This window comes from Bubalus kerabau, chromosome 3 (genome assembly GCF_029407905.1).
Source record: "Bubalus kerabau isolate K-KA32 ecotype Philippines breed swamp buffalo chromosome 3, PCC_UOA_SB_1v2, whole genome shotgun sequence".
In the NCBI taxonomy this organism is placed as follows: Eukaryota; Metazoa; Chordata; class Mammalia; order Artiodactyla; family Bovidae; genus Bubalus; species Bubalus kerabau.
The window spans coordinates 48441330-48455495 of NC_073626.1; the positions used below are offsets into that span (position 1 = coordinate 48441330).

The 14166-nt window shown below is 44.1% G+C and overlaps 1 protein-coding gene and 1 non-coding gene across 20 annotated transcripts in view; one reads left to right on the top strand and one right to left on the bottom strand.

Moving 5' to 3' along the window:
* Positions 1-14166, bottom strand: part of DST (dystonin) — a 514655-nt gene that overhangs the window by 202126 nt on the left and 298363 nt on the right. The window lies entirely within an intron of this gene.
* Positions 7904-7976, top strand: TRNAG-CCC (transfer RNA glycine (anticodon CCC)). Its single transcript has one exon. It is a non-coding gene; the product is annotated as a tRNA-Gly (tRNA).

Here is a 14166-nt window from a genome sequence, read left to right on the forward strand (position 1 = left end):
CATTTCCCTCTCTGTTCCCTGAACTCCAGCGTGCTTAGTTGCCCAGTCATGTCCAACTCTTTGCAACCCTATGGACTGTAGCCCGCCAGGCTCCCCTGTCCATGGGATTCTCCCGGCAAGAATACTGGAGGGGTTGCCATGCTCTCCTCCAGGGGATCTTCCTGACCCATGCATTGAACCCACATCTCCCACGCTGCAGGTGGATTCTCTACCATCTGAGACGCCAGAAGGTCCTACTCCTGAGCCTGTGCCAATTAATCTGGCACCTGGAAGAATCATATACTTCTTTGCCCTGCAAATTTACTGTTCAAAACTGCATCTCGTTTCTCCCAACCGGCTAATTCCAAGATAACAAGAGCCACGTGATTTTAACAGACTTTTGTATTTTATCCTTCTACTGAGATAAACAGTGGCATATATATATTGTAGACACTCAACAGATATCTACAGATAAGGTAAGTAGATTGGTTATTACACAGAATCATAAAAGACTAAAATAAGCACCAGCTTATATCTTCACAAACATACACACACACACACACACCATGATGCTATAAACCACAGAGATTACTTAAAACCAGCTCTATCGACATAGGATTTTATAAGACTTCCCAAATACTCCTGAATACTAAGTGTAAAACACTGTAGCCAGAAACTTAACTCAAGGCCAGAAGCCAGTCAGGAAACTTTCCTCTCAAAATCATTTAAAGAATGTAGAAACAAATATGGAAACAGTAAAGCCATCAAAAAGAGCAGTACCAACCCCCAAATCTCTAGGAACCTGTTTCTCAGCTTCTAAGGAAAGGCTCTCATTCCAGCCTCCAAGGGCATCCTGTCTCCCTCAAAATCACCCTCTGGGGTCTGCAGAAGGGTGGGAGCGTTCAGAGGCAGGACAGGAGGCTGACGTGGTTATTCTGAACACAGCGAGAAAACAGATTACAGGACAGAAACAGACCACTAACTTCAGGGAGGGAGGCAGCAATCAGGACGCTTATCTCTATCTATTAAGAAAGCAGACCTTCAAAGATATCTACTCACAGTTTTACTGCACTTTCAAAGTGTTCATAACCTTGAAATGTACCTACCTACCTATGGATTTCCTGGGAATTATCTGGAAATTCTTTAATGCTTTTCACATTGCCACCAATATGATCACTAGAAAGGTATCTCACATTGATTATACAAACAATGAATCCGCTGACAACACAGGTAAATGACATCACCTAAAGTAACACTTTTTATTCACAAATGTGTAGTTTGAAGAATCTGATAACCTCAAGATTACTAAACAGGTGTGCATAACAGTTGAGACAAAAACAAATCTCTGAAGTTCAAAAAACTGCTTTGCATCCACAAAGTTCAGACATTTTGAAGAAATAAAAGCCCGTGTTTCTGAGTTTGCCAAGTCTCCCAACAAGAAAGGGCATGTTGTCAAGCAAAGCCTGCCATTAGCAGATAGAATAAACACTGAGTAATCCCGGAGAATGAATCCAGTCATTGAAGAATCCAGCTCTCCACTGAGAGAACAAAGCACTCCTTCAGAATGACAGAGTTGTTTGAGCACAAAAGCGGCTGTGTAATACATCAATCTGGGATAAGCTGCCTCTGTTTTCCTGATACTTAACCCTTTCATGAAACAAAAGCTTGCAGGGGGTTTCCTCTGTTAAGACTCGAGTGAACAAAACTTAATGAAGCAAAAAGTGTTCTAAAACCACCCTGGAGAAGGAGCAGCCTGAGCGTTGTCGGAATTCTACCTTCCCTGGGGTCCCTCTGCAGCTTCCCATTCTGCTTCTCCTATTTGTCTGGAGCTTCCAGAAGCTGCACATGCTGGGACCTACCTTCCTTTTCCTTCACAGCTTCACTGGGATCATATAACCCTTAAAAACCTGGCTAGTTCCCACATATGCAAGATTTTTGTTTTCATTCTAAAGGCTTCATTTCACTGTAACATCCCCTTTTGTGGAATTTTTACAGGAAATTTTATTCTCATCTTAGTTCACTAAGCCAACACTATATTATACTGTAAGCGACTGTTCCTGCCCTAGTTTACATCACTGGAGTGGGGTGCCATTGCCTTCTCCACACTGAGTACTAACCAGCCTAATTTCCCTGTTTTCTGAAAACCATTCCAAATTATATGATGTAATCCTCTGCCACCTAAAATTATACCAGTTTTTCAAATGGGATAAAAGCCATAAAAGCCATCTAAGTCTTACTTGTATTATTATTCTATGATGATGTCATCTTTTCTGAATAACTCCTTCATCATGGACAGCAACTTTTAAAGCACACCTTTACATACCACGTTTTTCCCCACTAAATTAATAGAAAGCGCTTACAAAGAAATAAAAAACGGGAGGTGATCACATACATTTTTCACCCTAGATGTATAAAACCAAGAGAGGCCGTATGAGGAAGTTGAAAGTTAAGCTGAAGCCACTTCTATGCATGCTTAATGCCTTTGTCTCAAAAAGACAGGACAAAAAGGTACCAAGCAAAATGGCTATTGTCATAATACAAAATAATCTTGGATAAAGGTAATGCTTATCTTTCATACAACACCCAAATTAAAAGTATTCTTCCTGGACAAAACAGATATATGTACACCCAGAGGCATATATGGGCTTGCCTGGTGGCTGAGATGGTAAAGAATCTGTTTGCAATGCAGGAGACTCAGGTATAATTCTTGGGTCAAGAAGATGTCTTGGAGAAGGGAATGGCTACCCACTCCAGTATTCTTGCCTGGAGAATTCCATGAACAGGGAGCCTGACGGGCTATAGTCCATGGGGTCGCAAAGAGTCAGACAAGACTGAATGACTAACTTATAGGCATATATACATATATATGCATGGCATTTATATAGAGAGAGGCATATATATAAAGATTTCAACACTCACATTGATAGCCAAACTAGTGGAACATTAAAATTATATAAGAGATTTTTTAGTATAGAGGCCCCAAAATAACTCTGCAGTCCCCAAGTACTTTATCAAAATATTCTCTCACATAAGAATTAGATCGAATTCCACAAGAAAACTGTGACTTAAGTGTCATAAATGGCTGAAGATTAGGCTTTCATCTTTTATCATGTCAAACACCAACAAGCCCAACCAAGAGGAGCATGAAGCAAAGTCCAACACCTGGGAAGAAAGTCCTTAGAAACTGCCATGGGAAATCCCAGAGGGGCACAGATACAAGTCAACTAAGAGAAGAAGACGTTAGTACAGACACAGGTGACCAAATCCTGAACCAAAAATGAAAGGATGCTGACATATCTAAGAAATATCAATAGGCAAAGTCCAAATCAGCACTTTTTTCAAGTTATAGAAAGAAATGATTTAAATTCATGAAGTCTGTTACAACCTAAATATCCATCAGCAGATAAGTGGATAAAAAAGATGTGGTGTGTGTGTATATATATATATATATATATATATATATATATTCCATAGAATACTACTCAACCATAAAAAGGAACAACATAATGCCATTTGCAGCAACTGGATGGACCTAGAGAATATCATATTCAGTGAAGTCAGCCAGAAAGAGAAAGAAAAGTACCATATTATATCACTTATATGTAGAATCTAAAACATGACACAAATGAACCTATCTCTATTTATGAAACAGACACAATCCAAAGAAAGGCAATATCAAGGAACGTTCAAACTACCATGAAATTGCGTTCATTTCACGTGCCACCAAGGTAATGCTCAAAAAGCTTCAAGCTAGCCTTCAACACTACATGAACCGAGAACAGTGCGTGAACTGAGAATCTCCAAATGTGCAAGTTTGGGGCCACCCAAGACAGGCGGGCATGGTGGAGAGGTCTGACAGAATGTGGTCCACTGGAGAAGGGAATGGAAAACCACTTCATTATTCTTGCCTTGAGAACCCCATGAACAGAATGAACAGGCAAAAAAGATAAGACACTGAAAGATGAACTCCCCTGGCCGGTAGGTGCCCAATATGCTACTGGAGATCAGTGGAGAAATAACTCTAGAAAGAATGAAGGGATGGAGCCAAAGCAAAAACAACACCCAGTTGTGGATGTGACTGGTGAAGGAAGCAAGGTCTGATGCTGTAAAGAGCAATATTGCATAGGAACCTGGAATGTTAGGTCCATGAACCAAGGCAAATTGGAAGTGGTCAAACAGCAGACGGCAAGAGTGAACGTCAACATTCTAGGAATCAGCTAACTAAAATGGACTGGAATGGGTGAATTTAACTCAGATGACCATTATATTTACTACTGTGGGCAGGAATCCCTTAGAAGAAATGGAGTGGCCATCATGGTCAACAAAAGAGTCCGAAATGCAGTACTTGGATGCAATCTCAAAAACGACAGAATGATCTCTGTTCGTTTCCAAGGCAAACCATTCAATATCACAGTAATCCAAGTCTAAAACCCTGACCAGTAACGCTGAAGAAGCTGAAATTGAACGGTTCTATGAAGACCTGCAAGACCTTTTAGAACTAACACCTAACAAAGATGTCTTTTTCATTATAGGGGACTGGAATGCAAAAATAGGAAGTCAAGAAACACCTGGAGTAACAGGCAAATTTGGCCTTGGAATACGGAATGAAGTAGGGCAAAGGCTAATAGAATTTTGCCAAGAGAACACACTGATCATAGCAAACACCCTCTTCCAACAACACAAGAGAAGACTCTATACATGGACATCACCAGATGGCTAACATTGAAATCAGACTGTTTATATTCTTTGCAGCCAAAGATGGAGAAGCTCTATACAGTCAGCAAAAACAAGACCAGGAGCTGACTGTGGCTCAGATCATGAATTCCTCATTGCCAAATTCAGACTGAAATTGAAGAAAGTAGGGAAAACCACTAGACCATTCAGGTATGACCTAAATCAAATCCCTTATGATTATACAGTGGAAATGAGAAATAGATTTAAGGGACTAGATCTGATAGACAGAGCCTGATGAGCTATGGACAGGTTTGTGACACTGTACAGGAGACAGGGATCAAGAACTCCCCTAAGAAAAAGAAATGCAAAAAAGCAAAATGCCTGTCTGAGGAGGCCTTACAAATAGCTGTGAAAAGAAAAGAAGCAAAACGCAAAGGAGAAAAGCAAAAATATACCCATTTGAATGCAGGGTTCCAAAGAACAGCAAGGAGAGATAAGAAAGCCTTCCTCAGTGATTAGTGCAAAGAAATAGAGGAAAACAATAGAATGGGAAAGACTAGAGATCTCTTCAAGAAAATTAGAGATATCAAGGGAACATTTCATGCAAAGATGGGCTTGATAAAGGACAGAAATGGTATGGACCTAACAGAAGCAGAAGATATTAAGAAGAGGTAGCAAGAATACACAGAACTATACAAAAAAGATCTTCACGACTTAGATAACCATGATGGTGTGATCACTCACCTAGAGCCAGACATCCTGGAATGTGAAGTCAAGTGGGCCTTAGGAAGCATCACTATGAACATAGCTAGTGGAGGTGATGGAATTCCAATTGAGCTATTTCAAATCCTAAAAGATGATGCTGTGAAAGTGCTGCACTCAATATGCCAGCAAATTTGGAAAACTCAGCAGTGGCCACAGGACTGGAAAAGGTCATTTTTCATTCCAATCCCAAAGAAAGGCAGTGCCAAAGAATGCTCAAACTACTGCACAATTGCACTCATCTCACATGCTAGTAAAGTAATGCTCAAAATTCTCCAAGCCAGGCTTCAGCAATATGTGAACAGTGAAATTCCAGATGTTCAAGCTAGTTTTAGAAAAGGGAGAGGAACCAGAGATCAAATTGCCAACAACCAATGGATAATCGAAAAAGCAAGAGAGTTCCAGAAAAACATCTATTTCTGCTTTATTGACTATGCCAAAGCCTTTGACTGTGTGGATCACAATAAACTGTGGAAAATTCTTCAAGAAATGGGAATACCAGACCATCTGACCTGCCTCTTGAGAAACCTGTATGCAGGTCAGGAAGCAACAGTTAGAACTGGACATGGAACAACAGACTGGTTCCAAATAGGAAAAGGAGTACATCAAGGCTGTATACTGTCACCCTGCTTATTTAACTTATATGCAGAGTACATCATGAGAAACGCTGGCCTGGAAGAAGTACAACCTGGAATCAAGACTGCAGGAAGAAATATCAATAACCTCAGATATGCAGATGACATATGGCATATGTCACTTTTTATGCCAGAAAGTGAAGAAGAACTAAAGAGCCTCTTGACGAAAGTGAAACAGGAGGGTGAAAAAGTTGGCTTAAAGCTCAACATTCAGAAAACTAAGATCATGGATCCGGTCTCATCACTTCATGGCAAATAGATGGGGAAACAGTGGCTGACTTTATTTTGGGGGGGCTCCAAAAATCACTGCAGATCGTTACTGCAGCCATGAAATTAAGAGACACTTGCTCCTTGGAAAGAAAGTTATGACCAACGTAGACAGCATATTAAAAAGCAGAGACATTACTTTGCCAAGAATGGCCCATCTCATCAAGGCTATGGTTTTTCTAGTAGTCGTGTAAGGATGTGAGAGTTGGATTATAAAGAAAGCTGAGCGCCAAAGAATTGATGCTTTTGAACTGTGGTTTTGGAGAAGACTCTTGAGAGTCCCTTGGACTGCAAGGAGATCCAACCAGTCTATCTTAAAGGAGATCAGCCCTGAGTGATGTTCAAGCTGAAACTCCAATACTTTGGCTACCTGATACAACGAGCTGACTCATTTGAAAAGACCCTGATGCTGGGAAAGATTGAAGGCCAGAGGAGAAGGGGACGACAGAGGATGAGATGGTTGGATGGCATCACTGACTCAATGGACATGAGTTTGAGTAAACTCCAGGAGTTGGTGATGGACAGGGAGGCCTGGCGTGCTGCAGTCCATGCGGTCACAAAGAGTTGGACATGACTGAGCAACTGAACTGAACTGAATGATTTATGATGTTGAGCATCTTTTCATGTACTTACAGGCCATCTGTGCATCTTCTCTGGATAGCATCTAACCAAGTCCTTTGCCAATTTTAAAACTGAGTTGTTTGATTTTTCATTGTTAAATTGTAGGATTGTATATATTTTAGATATTAAATCACTTTCACGTGTATGATTTACAAATATATTCTACCATTCTGTAGGCTGCTTTTTCACACTGTTGATACTGTTTTCTGATGCACAGAAGCTTTTGCTTTCATGTAGTCCAGTTCTTGTATTTTTTTCTTAGTTACCCATGCTTTTGGTAACATATGCAAAAAATCTCTGCCTAACCCAATGTCATGAAGTTTTTCTTTTATGATTTCTTCTAAGTTTTATAGTTTTAGCTTTTATGTTTTAACTTTTATTTTATATTGGAGTATAATTGATTAACGATGCTGTGTTAGTTTCAGCTGCACAGCAAAATGATTCATTTATTCATATGTATGCATTCTTTTTTATATATATCTTTTCCATTACGGTTTATCATAGTGTACTAAATACAGTTCCCTGCGCCAGCAGTAGGGCCTTGCTGCCTACCCATCCTGCAGGTAACAGTTTACCTTTGCAGACTCCAAACTCCCAGTCCTTCCCTCTGCTACCTCCTCCCCTCTGACAACCAACACTCTGTTCTCTATGTCCACAATTCTTAACTGATGTTTTTAAATAAAATCAAAACCACTGAAATAAACCTTGTGATTGGAGATATCTGATCATCTGAAAGGACACTGAGCAACAGTTTTCTTTCTCAGTTGGAAAAAAAAAAAGAAATAGAAAGATCAGTGGTTGTAAGGTCTAGGGGGAGGGGGAGGGGAAGTTACTGCTTAATGGGCACAGAGCTTGAGTTTTGCAAGATGAAAACAGTTCTGCAGATGTGTGGTGGTAATGTTTGTATAACACTGTGGTTGTGTTTAATCCCAGTAAATTGTACACTAAAAATGGTTAAGGGGGCTTCCCTGGTGGTCCAGTGGCTATGACTCTGTGCTCCCAATGCAGGGGGCCTGGGTTCAATCCCTGGCCAGGGAACAAGATTTCTCATGCTGCAACTAAAAACCTGCATGCCACAGCAAAGACAGAAGATCCTATGTGCTGCAACTAAGACCCTGAGCAACCAAATAAGTAAACAATTTTTTTCTGTTACACACCACGGCCCCTCAGCATCCGTGGTGGATCAGTCCTGGACCCACAAGGACACAAGTCCCCTGCTGCTCAAGTCTCTTATGACCCTCCGCGCCCAGGTAGCTCTGCATCAGTGGGTTCAGTCAACCCTGGACTGTGCAGCTTTAGGTTGGTACAAAAGTAATTCTGGCTTTGCATTGTTGAACTTCTGCCACTTGATACTGGAATACATTCTTAAAGAAATGTGGTTGTGCTATATATCATTTTAACACATATTTCTTGCTTTATGTTTTCTGCTAATGAATTATTACTTGCTGTTTATTTTATAAGTCTTTTAGACTATGGAAATGATGTTAGACAAAAAGCAAACTCGAGCAATTTTCTTATTTGAGTTCAAAATGGGTCATAAAGCAGTGGAGACAGCTCGCATCAACAGTGCATTTGGCCCAGGAACTGCTAGCGAACATACAGTGCAGGGTGGTTCAAGAAGCTTTGAGAAGGAAACAAGTGCCTTGAAGATGAGGTTCAGTGGCTGGCCACTGGAAGCTGACAACAACTGAGAGGATCATCGAAGCTGATCCTTCTACAACAACATGAGAAGCTGTCCAAGAACCCAACATCAACCATTCTACAGTCGTTTGGTGCTGAAGCCAACTGGAAAGGTGAAATGGCTCGGTTAAGTGGGTGCCTCACGAGCTGACTGCAAATCAAAAAAATATATCATTTTGAAGTTTGTATTCTCTTATTCTACACAACAACAATGAACCATTTCTCAATTGGATTGTGATGTGCAATGAAAAGTAGATTTTATACAAAAACCAGTGACAACCAGCTCAGTGGATGGACTGAGAAGAAACTCCAAAGCACTTCCCAAAGCCAAGCTTGCACCAAAAAAGGAGTCATGGTCACTGTTCGGTGGTCTGCTGCTGGTCTGACCCACTACAACTTTCCGAATCCCAGCAAACCATTACCTAAGAGAGTATGCTCAGCAAATCGATGAGATGCACAGAAAACTGAAACAGCGGCAGCCAGCACTGGTGAGCAGAGTGGGCCCAACTCTGCAACCACACCCAACCACACACTGCACAACCAACGCTTCAAAAGCTGAACGAATTGGGCCATGAAGTGTTGCCTCATCTGCCATATTCACCTGACCCCTCACCAACTGACTAGCACTTCTTCTTCAAGCACCTCGACACCATTTTCAAGGAAAACGCTTCCACCACGAGCAGGAGGCAGAAAATGCTTTCCAAGAGTTCATCGAATCCTGAAGCACAGATTTTTATGCTACAGAAATAGACTTCTTTCTCCCTGGCAAAAATGACTTGATTGTAATGGTACCTATTTTGACTAATAAAGATGTGTTTGAGCTTAATTTAAATGATTTAAAATTCAGGGTCTGAAACTATAATTACTTTTGCACCAACCTAATATTTTAGATCACCAGGTGGTTGCATCTGCAGATCCCATTACCTCTGGATGGATATAGATGGGCAACAGTATGTTTTACCAGCACTTTTAAAAGTTTCCAAAAATCATTACAGACAAATTTTCACGTATTTGAGGAAAATGGGCTACACAGAGGTAGAGAAAAGTCAGAGGGCTGTGATTCAGGTGTCCTGTGACTTAGTCCTAACTTGCTTGGACTTCGAACACACATCCAGACACCCGTGTCTCACCTCCTGTCTGTAAAGAACGAACACTGAGAATCACCAGGAATCATCTAGAATTTCAGTCATCCTGAGCGAGCATCTGCAAATGTGTGTGGGGTGGAGGGAGATGCTGGGGCTGCTGCGGCCATATGGTCTGAGGAACCCCACCGACTTGCCTCAAGTCTCAAGAGGAGATCCTATGAAGGTACTTGGGAAACCAAGTACACAGAGCCTCGTGTACAGGTTACTAAGAAGTTCTTATGGGAACATAAACATGTGACATGATGCAATTGGAGAAGGCAGACTGTGGGGCTTTGGAATGCTAATCATGAATAATCCTCCCCCGGCAACAAACTAGCAGTTCGTTCATTCACTCAACATTTAATAAGCATCTACATGAGCCTGGCTGATGAGTGAGGCATCAAGAATAAAGGACACTGACTTGCATTTCTCTGAACAATTGGTGATGTTGAGCATCCTTCCATGTGCCTACTGGCCGTCTGTATGTCTTCTTTGGAGAAATGTTTATTCAGGTCTTCAGGCCATTTTTCGAAACAAACTAGTATATATAAGATGGATAAACAACAAGGTCCCACAGGGCACTATATTCAATATTCTATGATGAACACTAAGGGAAAAGAATATGGAAAAAGAGTATATACAGATACATAAAACTGCAGCAGTGTGCTGTACAGCAGCAATCAGAACAACACTGTAAGTCAACCATACTTCAGCAAAAATAATAATAATTTTTTAAAGAGTATAGGACTGTGTATGGAGAGCTCAAAACCCTGAAGGGAGCTGGGGGGAAACCGGGAGAACAGCTGGTGAGAGAGGCAGGCGTGGGGCGGGGAGCATGGACTGCACTGTAGGGGAGCCGGGCCCCAGGGGACTAGCTCAGCTCAGGAGCCAGCAGCAGGGACACGCGGGAGGCGGGGACAGGAGCCAAAGTGATGCCCGATCTCATGAACTTCTTACGGGATTTTGAACATTTTCCCAACAACTACAGAAAACCACTCAAATGCATTAGGAGGATTAAGAGAGGAAGCCATCAGCTCCAGGTCGGGTGGAGAAGAAACGTAAAAGGCATCTCACAGAATCCAGGGCGAGGCGCGGGAGACGCGTGGAAGGACACAGCTGCAGGGGGGAACGTGACAGGCCGGGCGGTGTGAGAAGGGCACGGGCACCGAGCTTAGCTTTCCCACCTACTTACAGTACCCAGGGCTGGACGCAGGGACGGGGGTCAACAGGGAGGAAGGAGAAAGGAGACAGGCCGCCCTGAGATCCCCACGTCCACCAGCCCCCAGGAGGCTGCGTGCGGAAAGGGCGCCACAAACAAGCCCCGGAAACACGAGGAAACCCAGAGCAAGTGGGGGGCTGGAAGAGAAAAAGGGCCATTCGGGAAAAAAGGACAGTCAACAGAGTCCAACACTGGCAGGTAAGACGAAGCCTGGGACGCGTGTACTGGACGTGTCCACGGTCATCCTGAAATCCGTCGTGATGCTAGGAGAAGTAGTTCTGGGGGTTTGAGGGGCCAGGAGCCAGGTTCCCAGTCGGCTGAGGAGTAAGGATCGGGGGAAGAAATAAAAATAAAAAGAGAGTGCAGACCACTCTTCTGAGAAATCTAGCCTGTAAGGAGGTTAAGGCAGTGCACAGAACAAAAGCTAGGGATTAAGGGAAGATTTTAAATTGTTTGCTGTTTGAGGGATGAAGAGGTTTCAGCACGTTTAACATCGGAAGAGAGAGACCTCCCCGGGGGTCCAGTATTTAGGGCATTGCAGGGTTGTGGGTTGGATCCCTGGTCAGAGAACTAAGATCCCACAAGCCACGCCCAATGAGAAAGACCCGTTGAGACATTTACTAGAATGGGAAAGAAGATTTCTGGAGCAGTAGTGGACATGGGGTACGAGGGACAGGCCCGGACAGGTGGCGAGAGGGCACCTGGCAAATGAGGGCAGAGATGGCAAGAGGCAGGCAGAGGAAGGCGGGTTTGCTCCTTGGACAGCCAACAGGACAACTCTCCACTTGCTGGCTTCAAAATCCTCTGAAAGCAGGAGCAAGGAAGACCAGGTGGTGACAGGGAGAGGAGCAGATGAACAGGCACAGAAGAACGCCTGGGGGCCACGAGGCTGGGAGCCCGCCCTGCAGTCCGCCTCTTCTCCTCTGCTTCTGTGCTGGGCACAGGCCCCGAGCAAGCCGAGGGCTGGGATCAGACAGGCCAGGCTTCTCTGGGAAACTGGTGTGTGCTCAGCGGCACGGACAAAAGTAAACAGGATTCTGTGCAAGAAAAGAGGGAAAGAGGAAGGGGGAGACAGAGAGAGAGAGGAGAGAGAGAGAGAGAGAAAGAAAGGAAAGAAGGAGGGAGGGGGAGACAGAGAAAGAAAGAGAGAGAGAGAGACAAAGAAAGAAAGGAAAGAAGGAGGGAGGAGGGGGAGACACAGAGAGAGAAAGAAAGGAGGAGGGAGGAGGGGGAGGGGGCGGGGGAGAGGAAGGCCCCACAGGGTCAGGGAGGAGGGACCCACTCTGTCACCAGACGCCAGGCCCAGCCCAACCTCGGGGTCCAGCACACAGCGCACCGCCTCACACGCAGATGCACGAAGCCGCCTGCGCCGGTTCACACCCGCTCTCCGGCACCTCACGCGTGAGTGTGCGCTGATGACACCTCGCTCGGCCTCTGACACAGGACAGTCGCCATAACAGGCTCCTGAAGATGACTATGTGGGCCAAGTCATGTTCAGACTAGCGTCTTCTTACTGTTCTTGCCGGGGGAAAAGCATCTCACCTTGGCGCCCGCCCCTCATGGAGGGGTGGGGGACCTGTAATATGGTCCTTGCCCTCCCCCAGCAGTAACTGGGACCGTGCAGGAGACCGGCCCCCCTCCACTGTTGTGTAACTGGGTGCAGACAGTCCCTGATGCTCATATTTGGGTACACACTGTTAAAGGAACAAGGCCAGGAGCCCCAAGGCAGCAACAAGCTATAAAGGTAACTTTCCCTCATCTCACAATGAAATGCCTGAATTTACTCTCAATATTCTTCTCATTTTTTCCTACGAGGTGACTCCCTCCTACCTAACACAGCAGAAAGCAAAGAAGCAGAAGCACTATAATTCACAGCAAGCTTTGTCAGGACTTCAAGATTAGAATCTAACAGGAGACATCAGGAGACATCTAACAGGAGACATCAGGAGACATCTAACGAATTGACTCTCCATTCACAGAGAACAATTAACCCCTCACAGCCTCACAGACTTCACTAAATACAAAGAACAGTACTGATCTTGAGAGAGGAGTAACTTCTTCAGTCTCCATATTAAAGTGAACTTACAACAGTAAACTGGAAATAAATCTAGGGGATGAATACTGCTGCCCTTCCCCGGAAAAAGGGGGGATGGCAATGAAATCAACCTATTTACTCTGGGAGAAAATATTAAACTGCTCCCATCGGAGAGCAGCACGACAATATGAACCTATCAATGTGCCAGAATAAAAGTGGCCTTGCAAGAGAACAGAGGAAGGGCTGGAGAGAGCCAGCCGCGGTCCCGAGCGCAGGAGGAGTCTCGGGGTGGAGGAGCTCAGGGAGAGCACAGCGGAAATGGTGAAGGAGGGCTGCCAGCTCCACAGACAGCAGGGGTTCCTCCAGCAAAGCCGTCCTCTCCTGGCCCCCCAGTCACAGCCTGTTATCAGGGGGCTGGCAGCAGCCTGGAGGAGGGAAGGAATCTGACATCTGTGACGCGCCTCCTAAATCTCACCAGACAGGCACAGTTTCATCTGTTATCTCAAGACACCCCTCCCTTCCCACTAGTATCCCAAAGTCTTACATGATCACATCATTCAGAAATGTCCTCACTCACTCGGTCATTTCTCCCCTTAAACTCAACACATACGTGTTTAGACGAACAGCTTGTACGCCAGACAGAGGGACAGGCAGGCCTGCCATGTCAGCTCCAGCACAGAGTTTAAAAGCTGAAGAAAATGAACTGCATGAACAAAGGAGTCAATTAAAAAAGAAAGCTAAGAACATGAAAGGGGGTTGGATCTGCTAGGATGCAACGGACAAGGAAGCAAACCGTTCTTTCTCAAAGGCGACACGTAGGGCAAACAGCAGAGGAGGAGGTTCAGGTCAATGCAACTCGCAGACAATGCAGACGTAAGTCCTACAATTTAAATGACCCCCAGATTCTACTTCTAGGAACTTATCCTACAGGCGTATTCATACATCTGCACAGAGGCACATACGAAGTTCAGTACAGTATTTTTTTAGTAGCAATAAACAACGTCCATCCATAGTGCAAGGGCATACAGGATCAGTTGTGTCCAACTTCTTGTGAACCCATGGACTGCAGCCCGCTTTCATGGTCAGGCCAGCCAGGGGAGACATCTTCATATTATGGGTGGATAACTTTTTCAGTTTTCTGACTCCAAAATGCAACTAGGAGAATGGGGC